Raw genomic sequence first — 8,400 nt, 5'->3', positions numbered from 1 at the left:
TCCGGCAAAGTGCTCTCGGGCGCGCCTCCTGCTGTCGCGGTCGGCTCGTCCTCGATGACAACCACTGGAGCCTTGGCCCTCTTCGCCGCCCTCTGGGCTAGTGTTCTGAAACGGAATAAGTCCAGAGTAAATCAGATCAGATGCAAGACAAGAACAACAAATTGAAGAACTACAAGGACAACAAGTGGTCTTACTCTTCTTCTTCCTCCTCGTCGGAGCTGAGTGCGGAGAGGTCGAAGTTCGGCCCGCCTTCGGTGCGACGAGGCGGAGGAGCGGAATCCCTTGGCCGCTTGGCGGGGGCTGTGGCGGCGGCCCGAGACGACCCTGCTCCAGTTGCCGCCGCGGCGGGAGGCGCTCCAGCGGCGATAGTACTTGTCGCAGTAGAGCGCGTCGCGCGGCGCCGCGGCTGTTGACCCAATTGCGGTCCTGCTACGTCCCCGGCCCTGCGGTGGCGCCTTCTCGGCTGCGGTGGGGGCTGCGCTGCGGGCTCTGCTTGCGGCAAGCTGCTCGGGGATGGCGGGCCACTCGCACCCTCGGCGGGCTCGCTCGACTCAGCATCAAGCGCGGCAAGTTCTTCCTCGCCATCCATCCGCTGTCGCTCGGCAAGGCTTGCCGCCTCTGCTGCGTCTGCCTCCTCCACTGTGAACCCAAACTCGCCCGCGGCGGCGGCTGCTGCCGCCTCCTCCGCCCTAGTGGCGATGCGCTGCATCTCCCGTTCGATGGTGTCGCGGGTGAGGCTTCTCTTCTCGTCGGCATGGACCTCCACCTCCACAAGGCTATCGAAGAACTGCTGCACGACGTCGGCGGCGGGCTCCTGCCAAGTTGGAATGATTCCATGCGAGTCGCACTCCGGCATCATTGCACGGATGCGATCGAGCGAGGAGTTGTTGCACAACGGGACGACGCCCTGCGGCAGCCTGAACCACTCGGGATGATCGGGGTCATGCTTGAACAGCTCCCTGAGCATCCCATCCAACTCCAAGACAGTGAAATTGAAGTTGAGGCCCGGGCGCAGCCTCATGATGTCCGCCGGGCCCCCGAACAGCCAGGTGGACCTCCCCTTCTCCTGCAGAGGGGCAATGCGGCTGCGAAGAAAGTCCGTGCCAACAGCACCTACGGTCAGCCCGGCAAGCCTGAGTCGCAAGATCCGGGTGGTGGCGATCTTCAGCCTAGCGTCGTCCGGCGCCAGGGCTCTCCAATCGTTGCCGCGCACCACTGGGGTTTGACGCAGGGCAGTGAACGGCTGCGGGTTCTCATCAATGATCCAACACCATTCATCTCTCCACTCGTCCCATTTGCTGCGAAGCTCCCCTCCAAGTAGACCTCCTTCTTGCCGGCTCTCGAGATCCAGGCGACCCCGCCAGCTAAGGGCTCTCCTCTCTCGACCCGGGGCATGAAGTAGTGACGGAAGAGGGCTACGTTCGGGTGGATTCCGACAAAGTTTTCGCAGAGATGTGCGAAAACCGCCATGGTCAGGACAGCATTGGGGGTGAAATCAAGGAGATGGAACCCGTAGGTGTTCATGACATCACGAAAGAATTCAGAGAAGGGCGGGTAGAGCCCGCAATGGAAGAACAGTGCGAAGAAGGGGTATCCTCTTGGAGCCCGTTTCGAAGTGGAAGCGGCGGCGGAAAGTACCTGCGTGCGCGGATGCGCCCGCGTCTCCGTCAACCAGAAGAGATAGAACCACTCCCTCAGCTCCTTCGCGGAGAGCTCAGGGGGGAAAGTTGCCCGCTCCTTCCGCAGTGCCTCAAGCCGCAGCGCCTCGGCCGACTTCGCGCCCTTCCGGGTCTTCGGAGCCATGGCGGAGGCGGTGGAGGAGATCGAGAGCATTGACGGCGACGGCGGCGGTGGGGGGCGGAGCGCTGCTCTCTTTCGGCTTTGGAAGCGGAGGGGAGCGGCGGAGATTTCTGAGGTTGGAACCACAAGTGGCGAAGGTGGGGGAACGGCCACTGTTTCCCCTGCTTATAAAGAGGGGGAGGCGAACGTTACGCTTTCTCCGAATAAAGAATCACCCACGATCTCTCCCACGACGCCGCATTCGACGCGTGCCGTTACGGGAGGGCGCGGTGGATACGGGGTCAGAAACGGTGTGGACCCAGGCTGCGTGTGCCCATGCCCTATTTTGGGCCTGGCCCAACAGCGCTCGGCACTGTGTATGGCCCAGGCCCGGGGGCTCCTGTCAGTGTACTAAAGTAGGGGTACCTTAGTATCCTGAACTTGTGCACGGGCAGTCGCAGCATCTCGCGGCAAGGCTTGTCGGGTGCCCGCCAAGGTCCTCCATGGTTCCTTTTGGTGCCATTCAAGAACAAAGTGTTTTAATAGAGAAGAACAAAGCCCCGGCAAGAGGAGCTTGCCGGGAAGGCGAACCAAGGCATTTCAAGGAACTTGCCGCGACGCTCCGCGCGTCCCGGCAAGACCAGGCGAGCGACAAGCTTCCGGGCGCGACAAGACAACGACCGCGGCAAGGCGCTTGCCACAGCGAAGCCACCACTCTGTGCCCACGCTCCAGCGCATCTGACGACGTGTCGCCACGGGATCATTCCAGGCGCACGTGGCGGGCTGCTGTGCAGCCAAGCGGTGCGAGGTGGCGAACGAAGATGACGAGATGGCCATCGTGGCGAACGGTGGCGCCCCTAACGGTCGCTTTTCTGCACTGTTTGGGCGACGCGGACGGGCATTTAATGCCTTTGTCCCCTGCTGTCAGAGTTAGGTAGGATCCACTGTAGAAGCAGTTGTGCCAACCACACCTTTTACAGTTTTACCCCTGGCATGCGTTGCCACCTGTCGGTGACCCCTTGAGCCTATAAAAGGAGGCCCATACGCAATGTAGAGGGGGTTCGACTCATTCGAAACCAGAACACACCCACGCTCTCTAGCAAGAACGTAATACAACCACAAAGCAGCAGTAGGAGTTTTATCTCTCCGGAGAGCTTCGAAGCTGGGTAAAAATCCCCTGCGTGCTTCGCCTCGATCCGCTCTTCGTGCGGCCTCCGCTCCCTGCCGGACCGAAAAGGGGCCCTGCCCCATAGGTGTTTGTTTCCCATGACAGAAGTTCCACCGAAATGAACCAATTGTTCCATTCTGACACGCCAGTTAAACAACATAAAAGTCACTTCTTTTAAGAAGAGTTTTGTGCAGTGCACCAAAAGGTCACAACAGCAACCAGGTGAATTGGATATTCCTATTTGCACAAAAAGGTACAGAGGAAACAGTCAGAGTCTCAAACAATTACAGGCAAAAACATTTGGCTAAACTTGGCATGGCTTATAACAGTGGCATTGCTTCATTTTTACCAGGGACATTAGATTAAGAAAAGCTAAATATTTCGTATAAGGGCATGGTACAGTGGGTGCACCAGCAGTCCAGCACCATGTACGTATAAATAGGGGCATAAAGTGGTGATTCATAGTTTGTTGCCCTAGGAAACAAACATCCAAGAAACATATCTGGGTTGGTCCCATTTTTGTTCACTCTAGCCACCTACTCCTATGTGTGGATAGCAAATCTAATCCTGGTCATACCACTGTGTACAGTGTTACCCATATATTTCCCTTTTCGACCAAGAGACCGGTTGGATGACCAGTCTGTACTACTTTCACCCCCTTTCCTTCCAGTTTCTACCAAGTCCGATGTACATACTAAATTCCCCCACCCCCACTTTATTTCTTGTTTGAACCAAGTACTCCGTCCGTCTGGAATTGCTTGTCATCAAAATGGATGTGTCTAGGACTAAAATACATCTAGATACATCCATTTCAATGACAAGTATTTTCGGATGGAGGGAGTACAAGATTCGACTCCATGAAGTAGCTTTACCTCTAACAATAGAAAAAAAATAGGTGACGTTGGACCATCCGATCAAGAGGGGCTGAGAGGTAGAAAATGATGCGCATGCAGCAACGTAGTGAGCTGGGGAAGTAGAGCTAAGGCGGTTTCGAACGAAGATATACCTGAAGGTCGTCGAGATGTGGATAGGTGGGCGGAGGGAGGCCGGATCCGCCCACAGGCAACAACGAAGGGATCGGAGGACCTCCCACGCCGGCGCTCGGCGAGAGAAAACGGTGCAGCCGGCAGTGGGTCTCCTCCCTCGTTGTTGTTTGTGGCTGCTGAGTCTGCTCAGTTAGAGGTGCTAAAAGCTGTTCTAGACTCCTTTTCTCTGGCAACTGGTTTGCAGATTAATTACCACAAATCTTCAATGTACCCAATTAATGTGGATACCAATTATGCCAATGCTCTTGCTGCTCAGTTCGGATGTCAACTGGGGGTGATGCCTTTCACATACCTGGGGTTGCCAGTGGGAACCACTAGGCCTAAAATTGTGGACCTTCTGCCACTTGTGGATTGCATGGAAAGAAGGTTGACTGCTAGCTCCTGGTTTCTACCACAGGGTAGCAGACTGCAGTTGGTAAATTCTGTCATTTCCTCATTGCCAATATTCTTCCTTTGTAGCTTATCTATTCCACAAGGAATTTTGAAACAAATGGAAAGAATACAAAGACAGTGTCTTTGGAGAAAATATGGTCAGGAAAAGGGGAACTCTTTGGCTGCATGGCCTCTGGTATGTAGACCTAAATTAAAGGGAGGGCTTGGCATCCTAAACCTGGGGCTGCAGAATGAAGCTTTGTTAATGAAATTCCTAAATAAATTCTATAACAAAGTTGATGTTCCATGGGTTCATTTGATCTGGGACAGTTACTATTATCAGAGAGTCCCACATGACACTGCTATGTGTGGCTCTTTTTGGTGGAGGGACATATGTAAGCTAATGGATACATTCAGGGCTGTGTCTTCAGTATGCGTTGGAAAAGGGGACTCCTTGCTATTCTGGTCAGATTCCTGGGAAGTGGATAATTTTGCATTCCACTTTAGGATAGATTCCCCAGGCTGTTCTCATTTTGCATACAAAAGAATTCTTCTGTTCTGGAAGTAATGGAAACTGGTGAGTTACATAGCATGTTCTCTCTGCCATTATCTGAAATGGCCTATAGGGAGCTAAATCAACTGTCTGGAATATTGTCTCATATCTCCTTGGATGCTAATGCTAAGGATTGTTGGTTTTGGAAACATGGAAAGAAATCTGGATACATAGCTAAGAAATATTATGATCTGGTACATGAGCCTATTCCAACTAACCCCTTGCTATGTTGGATATGGAAGTCTTGCTGTACTATGACAATCGAAATGTTTGCCTGGCTTGTCATTATGGACAGAGTAAACACCAAGGATATGATTCAGCGCAGGAAGTGGAAGATCAATGATGGACCTGAATGTGTGCTTTGCCCTACAGGAACTCTTGAAGACAGGAATCATCTGTTTTTTCAGTGTAACTTCAGCATGAGAGTCTGGAATTACCTGCAGATTTCATGGCCCAACAATCAGGATATGGTTCAGATTGCATGCCATGCTAGGAAGGAGTTCAATAAACCTTTCTTTTCTGAAGTGGTGTTTCTTACTTGGTGGAATATCTGGAAAGTCAGAAATGATAAAACTTTCAGGTTTATCAGACCCACCTTCAGACAGTGGAGAAATGGTTTTGTCCATGACATTTCCCTGTTGGCTCACAGAATCAAGTCAAAACACAGGGAGGCACTGCTTAAATGGATTGATTTCCTTCCTCCTTGAGAGGTGACATGTATAGTTGCATTTTCCTTCTCTTTTAGGTTAGATTGTACATAGTTTTCTTTTATCTTCTTCTTCTGTTTTGTTCCTTTTCTTAAGGAACCTTTCCTTGTACTTGCTGTTCTTGGTTTTAATAAAATGTTGTGGGGTGTAAGCCCTGCAGTCCCCAGTCAAAAAAAACGACGGAGGGGGATACGTCGGGATCTGTAACCAGCGGTGAGGATAGAAAGCCAGTGTTTTTTGAAGGGAGAAAGACAGTGTTACTACCCCTATCTTGTTTAGATCTGGAGAGGATGAGAGTGTGTCAATAGAGCAACCCTAGCAAGCAAGCGTGGAGGCTCCGACCTATATATACGTAGTGGGGTAGTTTTCCTTTTTCACTCCATCAAAACAATCGTTTAAATTTGTGTACTACTACATGCCAGGTCGTGGTTTTTTTAGCTGTTGATTGTTTTTTGAGATAGCTACCCGCTTGTTCCAAGTGGTGTTACGGTGTGCCAGGTCGCACTTTGTATCGCTCAAGTCTGGTACTACAAGTACCTCCATTAAATGAACAACCACCCCCTCGTAAAAATTGTGAACAAGCGCACGACTAAAATTAGCGGAAACGTGGGTTGCCCCAACATGCATTATTATTTATATTTTCTACTCCTTCCATTCCTAAATATAAGTCTTTTTTATTAGCCACACCTAAGACAAGAATTTTTTTATTAGTAGTGAACCCCACATGTCATAGACACAAAAATTGTGGCAAGATTCCCTTAGGCAAGCCAAAGTGTGTCTAACAATTTGAGCAACTCGGGTTAGGCAAGTGTTGCATGTGTGGGAAAAATAATGTGGCAACATAAGACAAACATAGTCACAATCCAAATAGCCCCGTAATTTTTTGTGACATGCATGAAAATTTGGTTAGTTAAATTTATATTCAAAATTTGGCAAGGTGCATCAAATCAACACATGCAAGTATCAAAAGGAAAGTCATGCCATGCATGCATCCGTTGTACTCCCTCCGTTTCCAAATGAAGTCTTTTTAGAGATTGCAACAAGTGACTACATACGAAGCAGAATATGTCTACATACGAAGTAGTCCATTTGAAATGTGTAAAAAGACTTATATCGAGTGCAATGCTTTGATGTGTCGCGTCAACTCGTACAAGACCGAGATATTTGATTACTACAACGCCCTCTCCCTCGTGGACTGAGCGCCGGTGCCTTAACTGCACCTACCTTTGGCTGCATCACAGGAGGGCCAACCACCTGTTGGGGCCACCTGTGATAGACGCAAAGGTAGGAGCAGTAAGTAGAAGCTTTCGCTACACGCTATCCCTCCCGCACGAGGTGGACGGACATGCAACAGTGGATTCAATATTGTAGAAGTAGGAGTAACATCATTGTTCGTCTTCTCGAAGAGGCGAAGAGCCAAGCGCAACCCGAATGTGGTAGTTGCGAACGCTCGCGTGGTGCGGTGCCTTGGAGCACGCATATGCTCCCTCTGTTCCAAAATAGCTGACTCAACTTTGTACTAACTTCAGTACAAAGTTAGTACAAAGTTGGGTCATCCATTTAGGAACGGAGGGAGTACTAGCCAGGCTCTTGCATGAGACAAAATTGCTACTCCCTCCGTCTAGGTGATTAAGTTATCTTAGGTTGTGCACCGCGACCAAGGAGGAGGGGAAACGAGAGACCTTAATGTTTATTTGCTAATTTATAGCATTACTTGCAATGAACTAACCACTGCATGTCGTGTTAAGTAGTCTCAAGTCATTAAAAGCATGCACACCCCTCATCTCTTATTTGTTGATATGTCAAGAAACAAGAAACGAGGTCGAAATTAATGCACCGCGCCTAAGTGTTTCGGGATTATTTGGTTTTCGTAAGATGACTTACACACCAAGACGGAGGGAGTATTGTTTAATAATTAAACTCCATCATCCATTGGTTGATACTCATTCTGCATAGGTCCACGCGCTTAGCACCGTTTCCTCCTGGGGTCACCAATGTTTATTTGCTAATTAATAGCATTGCATGCAATGAACTAGCCATTGCAAGTCATTAAAAGCATGCGCAACTCTCATCTCTTATTGGTTGATATGTCAAGAAACAAGAAACAAGGTAGAATTTAATGCATCGCGCCTAAGTGGTTTGGGACTATTTGGTTTTCTTAAGATGACTTGCACACCTAGACGGAGGCAGTAGTATAGCCCTAAAAACCGGAAAGGAGTATTTGCCTTACTAGAGATTTCAACAAGTGACTAGACTACACCGCGTGCAGTACTCCCTCCCTTCCGGTTTATAGGGCTCAAATCTAAAATCTCATGAAGCAAGGCATTTTGCGATTGGAGGAATGTATCTTGTACGTTAAAAAACTACCCTAATTAAGCTCATCCATTGATTACGTAGTTCTCTCGTTTTCCTCTCCACCTTGGTCGCGGTGCACAATATTGAGCACTCCTATATGACTAGCCGCTCTATCTACATGCAGGACATTTCAAATCATCCGGTCCCGCATGACATCAACCAAATCATAGCGAGGTGCTACAATCGAGACTCACCTGTCACCCCGGTGTGGCCGTCATGACCCATCATATCACAAAACCCACACCTTTACCAGCAGTGGTAAGGCGGCCTCCAAGTTGGACTGGATGAAGCAACCATCATTTCACTAGAATGCTCGTTCAAGCCCTTTCTGCCCTTTCTTGAAGAAAACCTCACTCTAGGCTACTCACTTCTACCATTTTTCTTCTCTACCGACGCGGGAAAGGTGGGTGTCGGTGTCAA

Source organism: Triticum aestivum, chromosome 3B (genome assembly GCF_018294505.1).
Source record: "Triticum aestivum cultivar Chinese Spring chromosome 3B, IWGSC CS RefSeq v2.1, whole genome shotgun sequence".
Classification (NCBI taxonomy): domain Eukaryota; kingdom Viridiplantae; phylum Streptophyta; class Magnoliopsida; order Poales; family Poaceae; genus Triticum; species Triticum aestivum.
Note: the sequence above shows the minus strand (reverse complement) of the source record.